This window comes from Chlorocebus sabaeus, chromosome 4 (genome assembly GCF_047675955.1).
Source record: "Chlorocebus sabaeus isolate Y175 chromosome 4, mChlSab1.0.hap1, whole genome shotgun sequence".
Lineage (NCBI taxonomy): Eukaryota > Metazoa > Chordata > Mammalia > Primates > Cercopithecidae > Chlorocebus > Chlorocebus sabaeus.
In genome coordinates this window covers 30607773-30632525 of record NC_132907.1, presented here as the reverse complement: position 1 = coordinate 30632525, position 24753 = coordinate 30607773, and the positions used below count along the sequence as shown (strand labels likewise).

At 36.5% G+C, this 24753-nt stretch overlaps 1 protein-coding gene and 1 non-coding gene across 2 annotated transcripts in view; both read left to right on the top strand.

The window, feature by feature from the left end:
* The window catches only part of RGS7BP (regulator of G protein signaling 7 binding protein), a 110857-nt gene that overhangs the window by 47980 nt on the left and 38124 nt on the right, over positions 1 to 24753 (top strand). The gene's annotated exons all lie outside the window — the stretch shown is intronic.
* On the top strand, positions 23741 to 23842 carry LOC119618387 (U6 spliceosomal RNA). Its single transcript, XR_005234700.1, has one exon. It is a non-coding gene; the product is annotated as a U6 spliceosomal RNA (small nuclear RNA).

Sequence of the window (24753 nt, the reverse complement as noted above, 5' to 3'; positions counted from 1 at the left end):
TATTTGAAGTCATCATTCACTGTAATCAGAAGTATAGACTTATTTTGAAGAATGCTAATAGGTCTTTTGGGGAAAAATAATAAAATAAACTATTGACATAAAACTGAATATTGATTCTTCTATATTTTGATTCATAGTCTTTTCCTCTTTGATGCAGTTTCTGTTTGATGCAATATCTAAAACCTGACAAAGGAAATAAATATATGACAATTCAGATAATATTATCTATAATTATTTACCACAGCAATATAACTTATTATCTAATAATTAACTTATTGTTGCAGTAAATACATATTTGTGTTAATATTATATACAATATTGCTTATCAATATCATCTAATAATTTATTCAATTCTCACAAGTATCATGGTAAATATATTTAGAAATCTGTTTAAACATTTCACCAAAATTAGATAGGTTACAGATTTAAGTACAAATTCTGAAGTAAAAGTGCTAGAAAATAATAAAGATACATATTTATACAGTTGAGTCAGAAAGGCCTTTATAAAAGTGACACTGAAACCAGTGAACTTAACGAAAATGTGTGACACATTTGCCTATATAATAATTTAAAATTTCTGTACGCAAGTTAAATTATACCACATAGAAACATAAATTCAAGATTTGAAATATTTTACTGGACAACCAACATGTTCTCTTTTTTTTTTTACGTTTTGAGATGGAGTCTCACTCTGTTGCCCAGGCTGGAGTGCAGTGGTGTGATCTCGGCTCACTGCAACCTCCACCTCCCGGGTTCAAGTATTCTTCTGCCTCAGCCTCCTGAGCAGCTGGGATTACAGGCGCCCACCACCACATCTGGCTAATTTTTGTATTTTTAGTAGAGATGGGGTTTCACCATGTTGGCCAGGCTGGTCTCGAACTCCTGACCTCAAGTGATCTGCCCACCTTGGCCTCCCAAGGTTGTGGGATTATAAATGTGAGCCACCACTCCTGGCCGTGTTCTTGTTTTTCTAAAAAAAGGCAAAGTCAAAAGCCCTTTCCTTTTTTTTTTTTTTTTTAACTAAGTACCCTAATTACTTCCCAAAGACCTCATCACTAAATACCAGCACATTGTGGGTTAGGCCTTCAACATATAAATTTTTCAGGGGACACAAGCTTTTGGTCACACACATTCCATTTTTGGCCTTCCAAAATTTGTGTGCCTCTCTCACGCAAAATACATTCCATCCCAATAGCTCTGAAAGTCTTAACTCATTCCAGCATCACCTCTAAATTTTAAAGTACAAGGTCTCATCTAAATAACATCTAAATCAGATATGAAAGAGAGTTGAGGTATAATTCATCCTGAGGCAGAATTCCTTGCCAGCTATGTATCTGTGAAAACAGACAAGTTATGTAGTTCCAAATACAGTGATAGGGCAGACACAGAATAGACATTCCCATTGCAAAAGGAAGAGATAGATAGGAAGAAAGGAAGGGGTGACAGGTCCCAATCAAGTCCAAAGTTTAGCAAAACGAATTCCATTAGATGTTAAGACTTGGGAATAATCCTCTCTGGTTCAGTGCTCTGTCCTCCAGGTCAACTGGGTGGCAGAGTCAGCCTCATGGCTCCAGGTGGGGGTCCTGCCCCCATGGCTCTGGCAAGCAGTTCTGCCCTCAAGACTTCAGGCACAGGCCATCTGGACTGTTGATACTGAGGCAGTGGCCTTGAAATTTCTCAATCACCTTCAGGGTCATTTTTTCTTCTTCTTGAAGAACATCACACATGGCTGAATAGCTTTATCATTCCTTCCTGTCAAGTCTGAAAAGTCTGACAGCTTTCCTTCATTTTGTCCTGTCTCCATCCCCTTCTGTTCAAACTGGCGGTGTTTCTGCTCATGTAATCCCATAAGCTCTTTACTTTATCAAGTGATGGTCCAGCCACACTCTTGGTGTTCTCTTCAGAGCAAGCTTTCTCATTTTTTTTTTTTTTTTTTACAATATGAGCAAGCTGAGAATTTTCTGAATCCTCAAGTTCTGGTTTCTTTTTGCTAAACAATTCCTTCTTAAATTCATCTCTCTTCTTTTACATTTTACTGTAAGCACTCGGAGGAGCCAAGTCACTCCTTCAACACTTAGAAAACTTCTCAGCTAAATACCCAATGTCATTGGTTGGTAGTTCTACCTTCCACAAAACACGAGAACACAGTTCAGCCAACTTTTTTGTTACTTATAACAAAGATCATCTTTCCTACGGTTTCCAAAATATGTTCCTCATTTCTGTCAGATACCTTACCAGAACCACTCTTAACCTCCAATATTTCTGGCATGTACATTAAAACTCTTCCAGCCTCTACCCATTACCCAGTTCCAAAGCCACTTCCACATGTTTAGGTATTTGTTATAGCAGTCTGCTCTGACTGCCATAACAAAATGCCACAGACCAGGTGGCTTAAACAACAGACACTGATTTTCTCACAGTTATGAAAGCTGAACATTCAAGATCAGGATGCCAGCATAGTTGAGAGCCAGGGCTCTTTTCCTGGCTTGCAGATGGCCACCTTCTCACTGTATTCTCACTTGGCAGAGCAAAAGAGAGAACAAGCTTTCTGGTGTCTCTTTTTCTAAAGGCTCTAACCCCTCAGACTAGGACCCCACCCATATGACCTCATCTAACCCTCATCTAAATACCCCATCTCCAAATACCATCATCACACTGAGGTTACAGCTTCAACATGTGAATTTGGTGAGGGGAGATACATTCAGGCCATAATGTAGAACATTTCTCACTTTGTAAAACAAATGCATTTTAAAATATATTAAAAATGAAGTGTTCAAAATTATATAAATATTCTTTTCTAAAGCCTTTAAACCACAATACAAGCATAGCAGCAATTATCCAGATTGAATGCTGGCTCAACTAAGGTTTCATTTCCTTGAAACACAAGTCATTTCTATCTACTCTCTGTATTGGGTTTTCTGCTTATTTGTCACCCATATTCAAGAATGTTCCCCTTTCTGCCAACACAGTATTAAAACAGACAAAGATTACTGTCTGTAGAAGCATCCTGTGTCTTAAGGATTTTTTGTTGTTGTTGAGATGGAGTTTCGCTCTGTCTCCCAGCCTGGAGTGCAGTGGTGCAATCTTGGCTCACTGCAACCTCTGCCTCCCAAATTCAAGCAATTCTCTTCCCTCAACCTCCCAAGTAGCTGGGGTTACAGGTGTGCACCATGATGCCTGGTTAATTTTTGTATTTTTAGTAGAGATAGGGTTTCACCATGTTGGCGAGGCTGGTCTCAAACTCCTGACCTCAAACCATCTGCCTGCCTTAGCCTCCCAAAACGTGTGTCTTAAGGATTTTTACGGGAGTCAGCCTATATTAAGACTATAGAGTGTGCTTCAATTCATCTTTAGACATCAAGTATTTAGAAAAAATCTTTCAAATCAGCACTTGACTATTAAGACCAAAAGGATTATTCTAAATAGCTTCTGGTCATTTTTAGGTCTGGAAAATACGGTATGGTTTTCTGCATTTTGTCGAAATTTCTTTCTTTCCTTTTATTATGTGTTAAGCAGTTATTAATAATTACTTTGTCCATTATATATTAGTATTCTCTTCTTTATAGCTAATCTAAAATCTTTTACTTTTTAAATTTTAAGATCATTTTTCAATTGTTCCAATTACATATCATCTGATTCATATACAGTTTCCTCTAAAAATACATTTGTTCAGCTGACATCCTTATAGTAAGTTCATCTGTATACTAAAAACGGAACAAGGTTAGCTTGACAACTGCATGTCTGATACCTTATAAACTTGATTAGAATTTGTTTTAGAAGCTGGATACATGCCTTTATCAAAATTTTTGAAAAAATAAGGCATCTCTGCACTTTTATCTGCATAACTAATTTTCCTTATTTTCAAGGTATATTTTAAAGTGTATTCCCTTCAATGCTCAATAAAATATGTCTTTTGATGATCACAAAAGGTGATAATGTGGTCTAATATAAACAGTCTAGAAAAATTTATCCCCTAAATAACATCTCCTAAAATGGTATTTTAAAATGTATCTATTAGAAAAAAATTTTGTTCTTATTTTCAGAAATGGTTACTCTTTTTTCTTCTCCCAATTCTGATTATTTTTTCCAAAGTCAGTAATATTTTCTAAATAGCTTTCCAAAACTTAGTCAGTTTTTAGACTATCTTAACTACTTCTGACATTTTCTTAATTATTTAACTTATGAAGTAGAAGATATCTTATTGAATTTGACAGAATACTCTTTTCTTTTTCTTGTTTTCTTTCATCTTTGTACTAATTTCTCAACAAAGGAGAATTATAACTCACTTGACATACCTAACATATCTTCATTTTGAATTACCTCTATACATGAAATAAGTGTTTGTCCTGATTTGACATAATCTGGAATGAGAATTTCCACTCTGCATCATCAACTTTTATCACCTGGGTCTGAATTTAGATTGTGGCTTTCTGGACTTGTAAATGTTGCTCTTTTCTTTCCATGGTGTCTATTGACTATTTTGTCAATTTAGAGGCTTTTGATTCTGTTTTGTTTTGTTTGAGACAGTGTCTTGCCATGTTGCCCAGGCTGGTCTCAAACTCCGGGGCTCGAGTGACCCTCCTGCCTCAGCCTCCTGAGTAGTTGATTCTGTTTTGAAGTAACATGGGACAGTTGCAAAAGCCCAGATAATTGGAAATCAGGATGTTTTTGTTTTACAGTCTTGTGCTGACCAAAAGAAAATAAATTATCAGGACTTACTTTTCTTCCTCCCTTAATAATGCCTTCCATGGGAGACTCAATATCAGATTTGCACCTGCAACCTATAATACTTAAATGTCAGTCCTTATTAATGAATCTCTAGTATTCTTGTTTTTTAGTCTGTTTATCCTTTATTTTTGGAGCTTTACAGTTAATCTTTCAGATGACTTAATATAACTTGAATCTGTAGGACTTCCTTCCTTTCTTTTTCTTTTTGAAACGGAGTCTTGCTCTGTCACCTAGGCTGGAGTGCAGTGGCATAATCTTGGCTCACTGCAACCTCCATCTCCCAGGTTCATACAATTCTCCTGCCTCAGTCTCCCAAGCTGGGATTACAGGTGTGTGCCACTACACCCAGCTAATTTTTGTATTTTTGTAGAGATGGGGTTTTACCACATTGGCCAGGCTGGTCTTGAACACCTGACCTCAGGTGATCCACCCACCTCGGCCTCCCAAAGTGCTAGGATTAGAGGTGTAAGCCACCACACCTAGCCCCTTCCTTTCTTCCTTTATTCTTTTCTACCTTCTTTCTTTCTTTTCTTTCAAAATGACTTTTTTTTTTTTTCAAAATGTCAGTGACCATTCTGATAGCATGCTTGCACCCAATGTTTAGTGTAGTAGAAAGAGCCTAGGCTTTGGGATTAGAGTACCAATCCTAGACTTCATAGTTCTATGACCCCTGAGAATTAACTCAGTCTCAGTTTCCTCATCTTTAAAATATTAATAATATCTACACATCATAAGGTCTGTGTAAGATTGAGTGAGATAATGTATCTATTTCTGGCAAGACACTGGTTAGATAACCCTAAAACAAACAAGATAGTTAAGTTGTATAACGTATACAAACACCGTTTTAAATGTATAACTAAGCTCACAGGAAAGTAAGAGAAATCTTCAGGGTCGAAAATGAATAGGGAATAAAAAGTGAGGTGAAAGGCAGCATGGTCTGATACAATGGCTTCCCTGAGGAAGTTCATTGACTCCATTAACAAGGGGCTTGTAGTTGGAAGATCATGTGGGAGCAGGAATTAGAACTGAGATATACACATAAAGTAATTTGCTGGATGTCTGCTCTTTGACCCTCCAGATCTGCTCTTTGCCCTCCTCCACCCTACATCATCCCACTCCCTTATCCTCTGGATTTCAGTTGGGCTTGATCAATCAGAAACTCTGGCAGGACATTGGAAGGAAGGAGAAGAGCGAAGCCAGGGTATTTATTCTCCCATTTCCCTCTCTATAAGGTTATTTTTAACAGTCTCCCATAACTTCAGGTCACTGTTCTATACAAGGAAGCCTGCACTATATAACTCTTTCTCCTTTCAGGTGCCAGGAACCTCTTCCTCCTCTCATCCTTAGTGGTGACAGCACCATACAGCCAACCTCAAATTCCTTGGGGTTTCTGTTTGCCACCCATACCTTTATAATTACTCCCTGTGTAAAGAGATGCTCTTCAAATCATCCATTTGTTTCCTGTTACAATTCTGATTCAAGCCAGGATTTTCAAAGGGCTACATGCTTAGTGAAGAGGTAGGGAAAATGTACCACCAGCCCAAGAAGATAACTAGGATGTTTGCTTGACTAGGCATCCTAAGAATCATGACTATACTGTTGTTATAGTCCAAAAGCAATACATCTCAGAAATCTACAGATAAAATCTGCTGAATACGAGATCACAAGTTAAATTGTAAAACACACAAGGAAAGAATCTAGCAAAGGTGAAAGTGAACATGCAAAGTAAACAGCAGGATTTAGTCCTTCAAGTGCTTTAGTTAATACCATTACCTGTTAATGACTTAGAATAAATATGTCAAATTATTAAAGACACAAGATAAGAATTGAAAACATGAGACAAAAGAGTATGTAAAAAGACCAAGCATACTTGGAAAATAACTCAAATAAATTCTAAAAACGAATATATATATATATAATATATGATTAATAAAATTAAAACCTAATGCATATATTATATACAACTAAAAAAGGTAAACTGGAAGATGGATCTGAAGGAAATGCAACAGATAAATGTAAAGATATAGAAAATATAAAAAGGATTAAGAAGACATGAAGACCAGCATGAGAAGATCCAACGTATTTCTAGTGAGAGTTACAGAAAGGGAAAATAGACAATGGAATGATACCACAAAATACCAAGGACAAAGGAAGTTCTTAAAAGCAACAGGAGAGAAAAGATATTACCTACAGAGGAACCACAATACAATTAAGCTTGAAGTGAGTCTCTCCACAACAAAAATAGAAGCCAAATGACAACAGAATAAAATGTTTAGCAGATTACAGGCAACGAACACCTTGCCACACTTCACAACTGACTGTTTCCTTGTGAACTAAAGGAGCTCATCACATTTTAGACAAACATATTTGTCTGTTTTACTCAATGCATATTTGTTTTGTTTCAATAGTAGTTTATGTTTTACATAGTTAAACCTGTTGATCTTAACTAAAGTCGTTTTAACCTTCAAACAAGAAACTTTAAGAAAAAAGGCAAAAATGTTTTAATGCTTACTGAAAAATACAATGGGGCAAACTGCACTGAAATTCTAGGGGATATAAATTATAAAGAAATTAAGGAGTGTATAAAATAAGTAGGAACTATTGCCAGAGAAAAAGAAAAAGATTACCTGGGATTTATAGCAAGGACTTGAGCTGAAAATGGACAAAGGGTATGAACAGACAATTGAAATAAACAAACACAAGGAAAAATATTCCACTGTGTTAATAGTTGAAAAAGCACATGGTAAAACAAGAAATTGAATTTCACACATTGTAAATTAACAAAATGTCAAAATTTAAAAACATTCAGTTCTGGTAATTCTGTGGTAAAATTGGTACACATATGCTACACAATGCTAGAAACATTGAAGTTTAAATTTACATAATTTAAATTTGAAATTCAGTTTCTTAGTCCACCAGCCCATTTTAAGTGTTCCTTAGCCACATGGAAGCTAGTAGCTACCATATTGCTCAGCACAGGAAAATATTTCCATCATCACAGGAAATTCTGTTGGATTGTGCTGCTCTGGAGAATAGGTACAGGAGTAGAGTTGATGGATTGCTGCTATGTACAGCTTCCATTCTACTTGGTACTTTAAATTGTTCCTCAATGGTTGTATCAACTTACTCTCCCATCAATCCGTACATTGCTTCACCTCCTCTTAAACATTTGCTATTTTTGTGTTTTTATTTTTCTAATCTAATGGGTATCAAATGATATATCTCACTGAATTAAATTTACACTTTCCTGATTACTAATGAGGCTGAGTATTTTTATGTCATTATTAACCTTTCATATTTCCTTTACTGTGAATTTTCTATTTATGTTTTTCCACAGTAGTTGAAATGATTTAAAGTGGAAAAATGTTTATGATATAGTGATAAGTTTAAAAAAAAAAAAAAAAACACAATCTCCCCCACCCCGCCACCCCACACACAAACACACAAAATTGGCCTTCAGTGATTTTAACAGAGTAAAAGAAAATGTCCAGATGGTTAAAGTTTGGAAAATTTGTTACAGTTGTTAACTTAGATACCTTAAGATAGTGATATTTGGGGAAATTTACTTTTTATCTAAAAATGACATTAATGTCGCCATAATACTATTTTCTCATCTTCAAAGAGCAAAACAAATACAGTTTTGCTTGAGGTTTGGGAAAATTGCCCTACCACTTCCTAGTCTTTGTTTTTTAAGTCTTTCTCCTGGCTCCATGTAGACTGGGTGATTATTTTTCTTTATCCCTGCTATTATTTTTATTTGACATTATTCCTTTCTGGTAGAACACTGTGTGCTTGACCTAAAAAAAAAATCCGTGTATGTGTGTGCCTCTATGTGTGTGTAGAAAGAATAGACTGCTGAGAGAAGAAAGGCATTTCGAGATTTGTATCTTTAATTAGACAACATGTTTAAATTATAAAGGAGACTGCTTTTCATAATTCTTACTAGAGGGAAATGAATTTGTGCACATCTCTTGGAGACTTCACTTATTCATATTTTGGAAGCGTAACTTCAGTCCACACTGATATTTGTATTTCTAAGCAGTCAACCTGGAAAATAAATGACATTCTTAAAAAGTGAAACTGCACTGCTTAAAACAACAAACAAACGAAACAAAAACTGTAATGTAAAAACGAAAAGGAAAATAATTCCTGCTCACCTAAATTCTTGGGACAGAATGGGCTGTATTCTATAAGATGTTTCACTACAGCACTAGCAGCCAGCATGTGTAAACTTCCACTGGAGGAATGTGGTTACGCTCCCCCACATACCCGAGCAGATTTGTCCTGATGGGTCCTTTCCTTCTGTCATATTGTCAGCCGGTGTTTTCTTGGTATTACTCTTTCATTTTCTGCCTGAACCAACTTTCCTAATTTCCCTCCTACTCTCTAATGAATGATGTTTTCCATCCTGATACAAGTGCTCTTTGCAGCAGGTTCAGACAGCACAGCCAGGACAACCAAGACAGGAGCTGTCTTTCTACATTTTTTCTGAGACTTCAGGCCCCAGCGGAGGCTGCAGCGTGACATCCTTCAAGCACTTTTTATCAGCTGTAGGCATATTGGATATCTGTTTTGGATGTCTGGAATTTTAGTGGTGTGAGCAGGAAGGTGACTTTGTGTATCCCCTGCCTTTCCCAGTTGCTTTTAAATGAACACATCTATAAGTGATGTATTTAGGACAGGAGGCAGAAAGCCTCTGAGTTTATCGCTTTTGACTTTGCCCTTGTCCTTGCCTAGAACATTGCCCCTTTCTGGTAATCTCACCATTTGGGACTCTTTGTTAACTTATATGCTAATTTGTGAAGTGGGTGTTGCTGCCTTTCCTTTGATTCGTAATAAGATGTCAGTTCATATTAAGACTGCTGTGACATGAGTTCAAGGACAAGAAATGAAAGAAGGCCAAAATGAAGCAAAACTTTTTAAACAAGACACTTTTAAAATTAGGATAAAACCTTGCACAGTAAAACCTGGAGTGCAAACCAAATAGGATTTGCAATCTGAATGCACACCCTCCAGGAGGCCTCCTGGAATAATCTGCCAAGCAATGCTTGGCTTCTCAGGGGTGCCTGTCATGTGGGATGCCATACCACTGTGGGCCTGGAGCCTCCCATGGTCTTCCATCTGCTTCACTTTGAGCTAAGGTGTGTGTTTGGATCTGCTTACTAAGATTTTTCTAGCGTGTATCCTGAATGGCATCTGAAAACATTTTTCTCTCCATGTGTTGTCTTGGAATGTGGTTGGATGTTTACTGACACTACTCTTCTGGTTCATGGAATTACCTCTATGGCTGTATGTTATATTTGGGGGAATGCTCTCGGGTTGCCTGCTTTAAATATCAACCTTACCACTGACATGTCAACATTATTACTCCTTTCCTTTGGATGTTGGGGTGCTAGGTGCCTTCTCATCTTCAGCATTTTCTTAAATGTCAATATCTCTGCTGGCATATCATATTTCAGCCTAACACCTTAGCCGATGTTATAGACAGAAAATAAAAGCAGAACAGGACCCAGGAATAATGGAAGGGATGAGAGGAAGGAGGAGGACTATAAGAAAATTAGGAAGAAAAGGGAAAGAGGAAGTTCTAGTGGAAGAAATGAAAAAAGGCAAAACAAGTTTTACTAATGCAGTACATTTGCCAGGTGCTGAGCATCCTTCCAGTAGTTACATTTCATTTTAATACTGTGTTGTTCCATTGACATACATGTGCATTTATTTGGTATTTACAAAATCAAACATACATGTGGGATTTAAAAACAATAACTTGTCCACTAAAAATATAATGAAAAGTCCTCCTCAAACGAGTTGGGCAAAATCCTGGAAAAACACTCATTTTAGGGAAGCCCTGAATGGATAAAGGTTTACTGGAAGTAATTGTCATGTTTCGGAAATCATTATTTGGAATACTTGAATTCTAATCTGTCTAAATTAAGCCGTATTACATAACATGTTCATCATTCAATAAGGCCCTACATATGTCACACTGGCTGTTTCATGCAAATAACTCAAACCATGAAATGCCCACTTATAACATCAAAATTTAACCTTACAGTACTTTCTCTGTATCTAGCATTTAAAAACAAATTTGTTTTAATGTGTTTACAGAGGTATGGTTGTAATAGGCTAACCCAGTGGTTTTCAAGGTATGGTTCCTGGATCAGCTGACAACTTAATACAAATCAAATGATCGGGTCCCACCCCTGACCCACTGAATTGGAAACTCTAGGGATAGAGCCCTGCATTCTGTGGTTTAAACCCTCCAAGTGATTCTGATGCACATTAAAATTTGAGAACCTCCAAGCTGAGTCTGTGGACTTCAAAGTGAAGTTGTGCAAGATGACCTGAAAGAAAATATCATAAACTTTCTTATTGCATACTCCTTTCCTAATTTCTAGTTTTTGTATTTAAAAATATATCTAATAGTTAATATCATTGTGTATACATATATATATATATAATTTATCAACAAGTACATGTTGCACACTAGAGGTACATGCTTAATTTTTTACTTATAGAAATGCATGATATACAAAGTTCGAAGACCACTTGTCTCAGCATAATATTTGAAAGCTCTTGTTTTGGAAATCCAACTGAGCCATTAGTCTCTAACAATGTCATATATTTGCATTAATAATCTTCTCACTTCTAAAATGCTTTGCAAATAATTTTCAGTACTCATTTCTCCCCTTATGCAGAGAAGTCTCACATTCCCAGTAAAATGATAAGGAGCCGCTGCAATGCATCCTGACTCTTGCCTCTCCTTGGGAAAAAGAGGATAATGACAGTCCATGAACAGCATTGATGCCGCCTTCCCATTTTTTCCTCAATGCATTCATTTTTGTGTGTGCAGAAAAGAGCACAAAAAGTTAGAGAGGGTTCTATGCCCAGTTGTTGCCATATCCTTTTCCCATTCTCATTGCTCTGCTTAGATGCAGGGACTCCTGGGGGGCAGGAGCACCCTGTTCTTGTTTGCAGTTTTCCCCATACCCCCACTTACACTAACTTGCACTAGCCTGGTGGTCCTCCTGTGCTAGACATGTATGCCCACTTTGTGTTATGTGTTCCTCTGAGCTAGGCACAAAATAACATACTTATTATAGGAAAAGTAAAAGAACTAGAGGAGGGCCAACTTTTAAGCCGCAATAATTTAGGGGCTTAATAATTTTTTCAACAAAGAAAAAATAGAACAAAATGATTATTTCATTCCAAGCACAATATTTTACAAAACGTATTCTCTCAATAACCATGCCTGGGATGAATAAACACACACATAAATATAGTTCCGTTCCTGAGCACTCTCTCCTGGTGATGGTATGTACATAAATGTGGGTTTGAGTCCTATCACTGTGTTTATTCTTTGGGTGACTTTCAGCAACTTTCACAACCTCTCTTAAGCCTCATTTCCCTCAATCTGTAAATTGAGGATAAGGATAGCAACTACCTCATAGACTCACTGTTAGAATTAAATGGGATGTAAGTGCTTAGCATGGTGTCTGGCACACAGTAAACTCCCAATAAACGTTATTATATTTTGCTAATGCTGAATTGAATGCCAAGAAATAATAAAAGCATGTTCCTAACCTCAAGTTCTTTGTCAGTGAAGCTCACCAACCTTTTTTCCGTCACTAAATGATCTTACATAATTTATGCCACTTTGAAAATCAAAAGTAATGTCTCTATTGGAGAGACTGACCTAAATGTTTGCTAATCACTCTCTCCTCCTACCCATATGTCTGTCTGCCTGAAGAGCTATTTCCGTTCTTGAGCTAACCATTGGCAGCGGTGCACAGTCCTTTCATTCTGTTTCAACTAATGGTGCATTATACTTCATCATTAAGCAAGAAAGAAAAAATTATATGTAGATCTCCACGGTGGAACCATTTAGTTGAAAACTTGTTGGCGATAAAATGATACTACATCAAGGAAGGAAATAAAGGACTGCAAGTTTTCTATCACTATTCAGAAAAATCAATTTGTGTTACAGGAGACTTTACAATAGGTTATCATCAAATAAAAACACCATAGGATAATAATGGGAGTCTTCATGAACTCTTAGGAAAGGACTCCAGAAAATGTAATGCTTTTCTTTTTTTCCCCAATTTCATTCTTTTTTGAATAGCAGGGACTCAATAAATAATATTTGCATCAATAAGTAAGAAGAAAGCCTGTAACAAAGATATAAGGTTCTCTAGACATAATGTACAGAATTGCCTCCCTGGAACACATCCTCCATTCATTTCTTATGACCTTATATTTTCCATGTATTATTTCACTTAAATCTTTTTCACAATGCTATGAAGTGTTATTATATGATTTGAGGCACTGAGAGATTAAGAAACTTGCCTAAAATCACACAGTTGTGAGTAATGAAATTAAAATAGAAACCCAGGGAGGACTTTCTGACTCTGGAGCATGTGTGCTTCATGTGGAGGCTAGAAGGTGGCCTTAATGTCAATATTCTTTCCTCTTTTTGAGGAAGTATGAATTCCCACAGTCAAGTGGACTCTCCTCCCCCAGGACTATTGCTTTCCTTCACCAACGTGAACACTCTGAAGTTACTAGCCTTGTCCCTTTGAAAACAGTATCTGTACCACACGGACCAAAATCCATGGTCCATCCAGCACAACACCGTTTCCAGCAGTGAAACCAGGTGAGCTGGTGAGTGAGCAGGACTGGGCATCTTCCACAACATCAGCCTTGAAAGTTCAGTTTGATCCGTTTCAACAAACATGGATGAAGAGTCTTTAATGAGCCAGGCAGTAAGCTAGGTGCTGGGGAAACCCAGACAATGAGTAAAACTTCCTGGTCCTGGGGATATTGTAATCTAAGGATCTGTATCTGATAGAAAACACATTGTCTAAGAATGTTGCCCCTCCCTCTCACACTCCCTTCCTGTCTCCCCAGCTGCTCCTTTTTCCTGCTTGCACCCTCTCCCTGGATCCTGATGAAAAGTCACTTTGGAAGTCTATCTAGCACTGGCACACCTGTGATTTTAAATCTAGGGCAATACATTCTTTGATTACTTTAAAGGGTGGAAAAGGAAAGTAGGGTTAACTACTCAAAACCCTACTGTATTATAGATAAAGATCTCTCATTTATGAATTAATCTTTGTACCCATTTATACTTTGAGCCTGGACAATCTGGTAGGGTTTCTTAAATTCATCAACTGCTTTTTCAAATAGCAATGTTATGAATTGAATTGTATGTCCCCAAAATTCATATGTTAAAGTGAGACCCTTATTTGAAATGTGACCTTATTTGGAAATAAGGTCATTACTGATGTAATTTGTTAAGAAGAAATCTTACTGGACTACAGTGGGCCTCTAATCCATTATGACTGATATCCTTATCAAAAAGGGAAATGTGGACATGCACACACAGAGGAAGCTCTGTGTAGGTGAAAGCAGAGGTTAGGGGGATGCTTTTATAAGCCAGAGAACTTCAGTGATTGCCAGAAAACTAACAGATGCTAGGTAGGAGCACGGAGCAGTTTCTTCCTCACAGCCCTCAGTAGGAGCCAACCCTGCCGTCACCTTCATCTTGAACTTCCAGCCTCCAGAGCTGTGAGACAGTATATTTCTGATTAAGCCACATAGTTTGTGGTAATCTGTGGTGGCAGCCCTAGCAAGCTAATACACAATACCTTTACTTTCTTCTAAGTGTGTTTATTTTGAAGCTAAAAGGAATTCTTGGAGTTTCAAAAATAAGTCTGTGGTGCTTCTTTGACATCCTTCAAGATAATATTAACTTGAATTATTGGGCTTCACAGTCTGTGTCTTTTTAGTCTAAACATTTCTGCACTTCTTTTATTTGTAATTGTGTAATTTTTCTCCCATTTTTTCCTTCACAGAGAAGTCCATCAATGCACTTCACCTGAAGGGTATTAAACATCAATTTCACTGTTGTGTTAGTGTTAGCATCACTCTCTAGTCAAGAGAGTTAACTCCCTCTCTCTTAACAATGAATAGGAGAATTAAGTTAGCCGAGATTGAAGTGGTTATTTTAAAGTGAATGACCTGGAAAAAACGTCAGTCATCTGGTCCACAGTGCTACCATACTCTTAATACAGATCCATATACCACCCTTCCACTGGTCATGTTCTGCCTCAGTCTGCCCACAAACACTGCAGTTAATTCAGTAACTGCCATTGGGGAAATATTTCCAAAGTTCTATTTTTAGAGCAACTGAAGCCAACTATACAGTTTCAAGGATCTTTGCTGGTTTTCTTTAATGTACTTCTTGGTTAAGTGATAAACTGAATTTTTGCTTCTTGGAATAAGACCAGAAGGCTTATTTTGCTATATTTCAAATATGTGGCTTATTTAATGATAAAAAGCTCTTGTTTGTTCAAGAACTTTTGAAGCTTTTTAATAACTATTTTCAGTTATAATTCATGATTTATGAGAAGGGTACAGATTGTGATGAACTTTTTATATACCCTTAAGTAATTACCAACTTAATCTCCAATTTTACGTTTCATATCAAATAAAGCATTTTTATTGAGGAAATTCTGCTCCACTGAAATTGATGCAAGCATTTGCTGCCTGCAGACTTCCCTCCTAAAATGTGGTTGTTTGGTAAGCTCACTCTGCAGACTGTTATATATCCTAATTCATTGCGCTCTAAGCCAGCACTAACAAATGTAGATACAGCAGAAGCCACACTGATACAGTCAAAATGTGAAGCAGTCTGGGCAGGGGTCTCTGGAGAAGGGAGCTTCTGCTCATCTACAAGGGTGGCTATTCCTCAGAAGCAGTTAAGTGCTGCCATTCTAGAGCAGGCCTGGTGCAATCATCTTCTGACATTAAGAAACACAGGAAATCTAGATTGTTGTGAGAATTCATGAACAAAAGGTTGACCACTGCAAGCCAAATGAAACAAGTTTGTGGCCATGTTTGGACCACATGCCACCAGTATGCAATCTCTGCATCAAACTATTACAAGTAAAGAAGAAACTTGGACAAGCATCTGAATGCATTCAGATTTTTCCATGCATAACCATACTGGAGACTTTATTGTGAATAATTTCACTCATCACAACAACACTATCAGATAGGCACTGTCATCCTCAATTTATAGATAAGAAAACTAAGACTCAGAGAGGCTAATTCACTTAGAAAAGCTAAGCTAATGGGTGGTATGTGGTTAGGTAAAAAAGCGAACTCCAACGTAATATATATATTATATGCTGCTCACTTGCTGTCTCTCTCTCTATATACATATACATATACATATATATTTGCCTGTGTGTATATATATACACATAGTATAAGTATATATATATACACTTATTTTTTTAATCAAGGAAATATACAAAAATATTAGGATGTTTACTTCTGGCATAAGTCATCTTTTCCTCTTACTTATGTTTCTGCATAAAAGTTCTGTTTATATGTATTATTTTTTATAAAATAGTTTTAAAAAAAAAAAAAAGAAGAAGAAGAAGAAGACTTCAGGAAAAGAAACCCTCAAGAAGCCAATCTCTAGTGATGAAATGGAACTGATGAGGTAGAACCAGCGCTGTAACCCTAGCCTTCCAACTTCTCACACCACATAGGCACTAGTTTTTAAACCACCCTGGAATTGTTTTATTTCGTACGTACCAGAGAACATGTTAAGGGTTGGGGATTACAGAGATACACAAGATAAACTTTTTTTTAACTAAAAGAGTTTACAGTCCAGTGAAGAAATTCATGGTGGAAGATGATATTTTCCATGTATATAGATACTGGCCTCTTCTGTTTGCATAAAGCATGTGCCTTTTTGTAGAAAATAGCTCTTACATCTGTCTAGATATAAACATTTTCATATTGGCATAAAGTGTCATTTTTGACAATTATGCAAAAAAAATGGAAATTATCATTGTATGCCAATGAAAAGACAATAACACTCCAGGATCCAATTAGATGTAATGTGTACAGAACCCCTAGTGTTGGGTAGGAGTCTGAAGCTGAAAAAGACTGCAAAATGCTGGGGAAGAAAGCTCTAACTATCCTTTAAATTCGTCATATCAACTAAAGCATGAAACAGAGAGCTAAGCTGGCAGCCCTGGGCCTCTGGCACATAGTAGAAGCTGTCTGTTTTTGCTATTATTACTAGTAGTATGATAAACAGATGCCAACTTCCTACCCTATTCCTAAACCCTCCTCACAGGGCTGTTGACAGCTGATGTGATGCCTTGGTTCTTGTTTTCTTAGTTTAAAATAATTTAAACAAGGGGCACGCAGCAAAGGAAATGCAGCAGAGAGTCATTTATTGCAAAAGAAAAAGAATATCTTGTAAGTTAGGCGCAGAATAGACAGTACACCCTGAGAGAGAGAGAATTCAGGGCAGGCTGCTTGTTAAAGCGAGACAGCAAAGACTGGCACTGGGGAGACTGCTTGACAGGAGTCTTACATGATTATTCATTAGGAGGTGGGACGAGATGTTACTAGTGAGCATGTTCTGAGTGGTCCTCTGGGTGCACATGTGCAGTAGCTGTATATGCTTGTTCATACGTTGCATGTCTCATTAGCATCTTAAATCTCCACCCAGGGGTGGTTTTCTTTACTATTAAAATGAGCAAAAGGTCAGTTTGAGGACAGGTAAAATTGAAGTGTACATGCTCTCAGTAGGGGAAATTCCCTACTCAAGATAGCTTTGCTTGAATAAGCTCAATTACAGTGGGAATGCTGGGGTTTATTGTGTAGACTGTATGGTCACCACGGTTGCTGGGTTCTGAGAACATGGTCACTTCCTTTACTACCTTTCAAGTTTAATCCTTTTGTGAGTCTAAAAAATGGGATTTCAGGCCTGTGTGGTCCATGTTTGGGGGCCCTTATGGTCTTTCTGTCACCCTGTGGCCCATAACTTTAGATAAACTGTCTCAAGCAAAGCTATCTTGAGTAGGGAATTTCCCCTACTGAGAGCAGGTACACTTTAATTTTACCAGTCCTCGAATGGACCTTTTGCTCATTTTCATAGTAAAATAAACCTCCCCTGGGTGGATATTTAAGATGCCAATGAGACATGCAACATATGAACAAGCATGTACAGCTACTGCGCATGTGCACCCAGAGGACCACGCAGAACATGCTTACTAGTATGTAGTGTGGACCACCAGTATGGTCCATGTTTGGGGGCCCTTATGGTCTTTCTGTCACCCTGTGGGCCATCACTTTAGATAAACAGTCTTTTGCATGGAAGAGGAGGCCATTTGGAACTGGCAAACACAATGGATTCAACAATTGGGTATTCTATAACTATACAACTTATTTGTCATAATTAATTATTAAAGTATTGATCAACATTTTGTGCTATTACAGTTAAATTAGATGATAGAATAATGTCTTCTTTAAATTAAAATCTCTCTTTTGTAAATCCTCAGTCACCAAGCAAATACCCACTCCCTAGATTCTACAATTAACATTTTACGATACTTGCTTTATTACCTGTCTACCTGTCTGCTTATCCCTCTGTCCAACCAGCAATCCATATTATTTTTCTGAAGTTGCAGACATCAGGATTAATTGAGTAATTTAAACATAGCCCAGTTACCTCAGGATGTTTTAAAGCTGTGTCATTGTTTTTGGCAATACTAATTCCATAAAACCTGTAGCTTTACTGAAGAAAAATACAGCATCACTAACTTAATGATATAATTAAGAAGGAAAAACTAAATACTATTTAAATAAGCCAACAGTTTAATGTATTGACCCCTAAAATTCCAGGGGATAAACGCAGAAATTAACTGCATGCTGCAATGAATGACCCATACTTTGGATATAATGAAAATTAAGTTGGTTTCTTTGCAGTATAACACATGATAATTGAATGATAATTGACCTTTGAAGATCATTGATATCAGGTGAAAATAGTAAGCACCAGAGGTTGAAAATCTTGATTTTAGATGCAAAAATATTTTTCAGATTAAAATGTGGAAACCTGTATGTATCTTTAATTCAAGTATATGTAGCTGTCTTTTAAAATAATATATAGACATAAATATATATTTATAAGATATATTTATATTTTATATTTATAAATATGTATATTTACATAAAAACACACTTAAATAAATACCTTTAAAAATAAACTAATCCTAGCTATATTCAGTGGGAAAGGGCTGTGTTCTAGCCATGTAATCCACGGTACTGATTTTCATCCCAGCAGAGATTGAAGAATTAAGCACTCAGACTCTATCAGTCGCAGACCTGTCTCTGCTAGCTCTGAGAATCACAAGACCTTATAAGACCAAGACTAAAGAGCTGTTTGCCTCTTTATGGTAAACAGGACAACATTAAGAGAATCAAAGGGAAAAATGGAGCGGTCAAGAGACCCTCAAGCCAAAAAGGGTAGGAAGGTGGAAGACGAGGCCAAGACAGAATAATAAAGACATTTTATTTTAAAGATTTAAGAAATGGTGCCTTGTACTTGTTAGTTTTCTCCTTGCCAATAAGCATGAGTTTTTCACGAAAACACGAAGTCATGATGTTATCGACCATTAACTCTTTCAACCACCAATGCCCTGAGAAATGCCTAGACCACCCTTTCAGAATTGCCCCAAATGTCACCGCTTATTCCCAACTTTCCCCAGTATTGCATTAACAGTTACATTTAAGATGAATAAAAGATGACTTACGATTTAATCGTAATATTTTTAGTCTTATTTCATTATAAGCATCGAAGGTCAGGGAACTGATGGTTATTGATTTTTTTTTTTTTTTTTTTTTTTTTAGTGTTTAAGTGTTTAAATATGGTTTTTACTTTTTAAATGAAAAAAAGTGAATAAAGTGCTTAGTAATGCTACCCATTATTTATCAACTCTCCCAACCGTGTCATAGGGAAATGGCAAAGGTACTGGCCAAGGGCAAGCAAGGGACAACAGGGAGACGGTCAGCAGAATATCGCTAGAAACTGTAAAAGGTGCTGGCCCCCTGAGGCCTGTTGCTTTACATATAGGTCCCCCAAATAGCCACCAAAAGAAAATTCCATTGCACTTCAGGTTCTCCTTTCCTGTTAAAAGCCAAGTTTTATTTCTGACTGAACCTGAATAGCTTCAGGGCAGAGTTTGATCTCAGCTCATGTTCAGTGGTGAGGAAGTCACAGAGCCAGCCATATGTTCCCATGAAACAACATGCTGTGAAGAGAGGGGAATTACTGCAATTATTCTTCAAAGGCTCCTGCTGTAATCACACTTGCTAAGGCTCTGTATGAACAAAAAACAACACACATTTCCACCTAAAGCACAAGTTTCATCAAAACTCACTAGAGCAAGATTATGAGAAAAATGGAGACAAGACTCAACTATAATATGTATAAATGCCTTGAAAAATGTCTTATTTCTATTCTTCTAATTAACTGGGCTTCTTTTTTTTTTTAATTGTAGTACTTATTTTGGTATGAAATAGTGTAGTTGTTCAGTAGAGATCTGGCACCTGTTCTGTATCTATGAGAGTCTGTAATTACCTTTAAGAATTTGAAACCAAAATTAATAACTGGGTTTACACACACATTTGTATCTTCCCTGCCCCCAACTATCCAATGATTACGTAGATATATGGGACCACCTTGAGGAAGCTCCCCCACTGAAGCCATACGAAGACTAAGCTCTAAAGCTGTCACTGAAGTTGGCACTGAATTAGGGTGTATCCTTGTAAATGGAATTCATTTGAGAGGAACCACTGGGGATATTTGAAGAGAGATCCTGGAGCTCACTCTCTTTGGAGAAGTCATTTAATCCCTTTTCTTCCTATTTGCTCTAAAAAAGAAAGCAAATGATACCGTCCCCTTACCTCATCCTGTTTTGGCTTCCTTGGTCTTTCCTTGCCACTTGGCATAATAGCCAACAACAGAATTGATTCCAAAAAGAGAAACTTAGATATATTTGTTGTGACGGGAGTTCTGTTTCCATTTCTGCTAGCTGACAAACCCTGAGTGTTTTCCTGTCATCACTAAATTCTGTAAAATGCTGAGTGATTGTCAGTGAGGTCACACTTTTTTTTCCTCAGCTTAATGGCATATTTTTTAAGCAAAGTCCATATTAGGGAACTGTAAAGCAAATAAAGACTTTTATACAATAGCAGATAATTTTTATAAGTAAAGACTATGTTCAAGCAGAAGGCTAACTAAACACAAGTTTGATACGCTAAAAGGAATTGCAACCAACTTCTTACCATCCTTTCCCTTTTACACTTGTTTTCCCACACATGATTTCATTTGATCCTTGCAGCAACCTTGAGATACTTCATATAGGTGTTATTCCAATTTTACAGCTGAGGAAACTGAGTCTCAAAGAAGTTAAAGTAGTTTTCCTAAGATCGCAATTCTAAGGGGCAAACCTATATTTAAATCTAAGTTTTCTGACTCCAGGATTCAATTTTCCTTTCATTATGTCTTACTCCCTTCAACTAAATACATAAATCATTACATTAGGGACAGACCATTAAAATAACAAACATTTTGCTATTTTTTTAAAAAGCTATTAGCAGCTACACAGGTCTCCAAAGTCTGGCAACCTCAGTAAAAGAGCAGACAGATACAGGGTCAAAACATTTCATAACTAAAATCCCCAGTGTGTTAACTCCTAAACTTGACCCTACCAATTATGAAGCCTCCCAGTGGTTTTGATTAATTTATCCCATGTAATTATTTAGAGAAATGTAAATCCTCAGTCATCAAATAAATACCCACTCCCTAGATTCTACAATTAACATTTTATGATACTTGCTTTATTACATATCTACCTGTCTGTTTATCCCTCTGTCCAACCAGCAATCCATTTTATTTTTCTGAACCTGCAGATATCAGTAAACGTTACTCATAAACAATTCAGCATATATAGCATTAACTTAGTTTAATATTTGCTTTTTTTTAAGTAAAATGTGCATGTAATCAAATGCAAATCTTAAGTGTACCATTCAATACATTTTGCCAAATGTATACACCCGTGTAACTAAACCTCCATCTAGACACAGAATATCACCCTTACCCCAGAAAGTTCACTTATGCCCCTTCTCAGTCAATTCCCCACCTCTGTTCTAATATTTACCATCAGTTTTAGCTGTTCTAGAGCCTCATATGAATGAAATCATACAGTATTTATTCTTTTGTGTAAGGATTTTCTCATTCAAGATAAGGTTTTTGTGATTTATCTATGTTGTTTTGAGGATCAGGAGTTAGCTTCTTTTCATTGTTGAGTATTATTCTATTGTAGAAGTGTACTAATTTCTTTAACCATTTTTCTCTTGACAGACACCTGGGCTGTTTCCAGTTTGGGGTTAATCTAAATAAAATACCATGAATATTCCTGTAGAACTCTATTTGTGAATGTTTTTATTTCTCTTGGCCAAATACCTAGAAATGGAATCCAGGTCATAGGAGGGTGTATGTTTAGCTTTATAACAAACTTCCAGAACTTTTTAGAAAGGAGTTGTAGATCACTTAATTCCCATGAACAATGTATGAGCATTTCTGTTGCTCCACATCATCACCAACACTGGGCATTATGAGTCTTTTTACAGTTAGCCATTCTATCAAACCTTTGTCAGATTACTTCTTGAACTACAAAATAAGAATATTCACAATAGAGAGAGTTTCCATTGTCAAGAGGCAACTTAGTCAAAATCTGTATTTGTGTCCTCCTCCTCCTACAGCAGTTCAGGTTTCCTAAGCTATATGATTTGGTCATTAAATCCTGATCTGCAAGGAGTTAGTTGAGAGCAGATTTATAATTTGGTCATTATTTTAAATGTTTTTGGATTCAGCTTCAGCTCTAAAGCACTGAAATTTTGAAGTTAATTCTTAGAGTTTTTTTCTATCAATACTAAGGCTTTGAAATTAATCAAAATGGTTAAGCTCTTGACTTACACTCAATAGAAAAAATAAATAATCACAATCTAGTCGCTAACTCATAAAACATATTTGACTGAATTAAAAGAATCACCCTCAGGGGTGACTCTCATAGACCTAAACTCTGATTAATTAGAGTGAATCGTGTTAGACTAAACATAAGTAACATGTGGTAAAGTTACCTCTAAGTTAAGTTACTTCCAGTTCCCATAGGAATTACACAGGTCCAATTTCATTTTAATGTAAATGTTTCCTTAGGTCTTGTAATCTATCCCTAGGAAGTTTCAAGCTTTTAAATTGCTGTTTTCTTAGCTCTTCTTTCATTCTCCGTGTTTCAGCTCTTACTCATTTGTTATGAAAATAACGCAAATGCTCTTAATGTTTCCCAAAAATGTATTTCAGTTCACTGCTTATAACATCAGATATATTATAACTCATTTGACAACTTGCATTTCGATGAATTTTCAGTAATCACTAACAGTAATAAATCTTAAAGCTCTAAAGAGGGAGAAATAAATTGTACAAGGCCTGAAGTTAATGTAACTTGGTCTAGGCATCATGAAACTCTAACATAAAAGATACCTTAACTTTTCCACTTTTCTTTAAATAGTTCCTTTCTTTCTCTATATTTCAATTTCCCAAGACATTAAAGGGCAACATATGAGTGTATATGTGACTTTGTTAACCAGAAAATTTATGATGCAATCTTCGCATCAATTAATTTTTGTTGGGCAGATTGAATTTCTGGGGGCACCTATTCAGTTCTTCTTGTAACAAGTTTGAGAATCTCTGTGGGTTACAGAGGCATTTGGGAGATGGCACCCAAAGAAATGTTTTGAATTAGGCATTTTAATCTGTTTTGACGCGCCTTTTCTCAGAAGCACCTAATGCATTGCTTTACCTCTCTTTTTCTAGCTGTAAAATAGTACTAAATATACTGGTTCTTAAAACATGTTAATATGGTAGTCATTTGTTTAAATTACATAAAATGTCATCCATATATGAAGTTTGCATATTTTTGGAGCTAAGCCCCACTAGGCATATATTTTGCACTTCTGAAAATACGAATGTTCCATGGCCTGGATGCTACTGTACTGGCTAATTGTCCCACTCACAAAACGTACAATACATACAACAGATTTTTAAAAGGTTTTAAAGTTTTTTTAAAAAAAATCTGCATATGAGGGTTCAGCATCACATATACTAAAATTGAAATATACAGAAAGATTAGCGTGGCTCCTAAGCAAGGATGACATGCAAATTTGTGAAGCATTTTATATTGTTCAAAGTTACAGTTAGATAGAAGGAATAAGTTCTGGTGTTCTATTGCACAGTAAGTAGCATGACTATAGTTAACCATAATGTATTTTATATTTTATATTTCAAAATAGCTAGAAGAGAGTATTCTGAATGTTCTCACCACAAAGAAATGGTAAATATTTGAGGTAATAGATCTGCCAACTACTCTGATTTAATCATTATACAATATATACATGTATCAAAACATCACACTCTATACCATAGTATATACAATTATGTCCATTAAAAACAAAATTTTTTAAAATATCTGCCTATGAGCCACCAGGGCCAATGTTATATGTAGGTGAAAATAGGCAGCTGATGTTGGGATGATGAACCAGCATAGAAAAGACCTGTCTGCCTTAAAATATTTTCCCTTTACCCTCCTTTTAGATTAAGATATTATCTTCAGATTTTGCTCTGAAAAGTAAATGTATCCGTAGATAACATACAAGGATCAATTTTTATTACATGAACAATTAATGCCCATTATCTGTTCAGAATCTAGCAGGTCCATGAGGGAATAGGACACAGTCAGATACTGTGAAGGCTGAAGATGATATGAAATAAGCAGAGGGGGGCGTGTATGTGTGTCTGGGTGTGTGTGTGTATGTCTGGCTTTGTCTGAGTGGGGTGAGAGGGGAGAATCGGAGGACAGCTTGAGAGTGGAAGGCACCTATGGGAGGATGCTCTGAAAAAAAACCCGATATTTTCCCCAGAGATACACTTGCTTCCTATGTTGGCCTAGGGCGGCACCCACAAGACACCAATGAGAAAATAACATCTTTTAATTTTCAGATAAAGCCAAATTTTGCATGTAAGCTCTTCTGAGGTACTTTATTCTGTCTGACACAGTAAAAACATGTGCAGGCATCACTGATGCTGAAGCTAAGAAT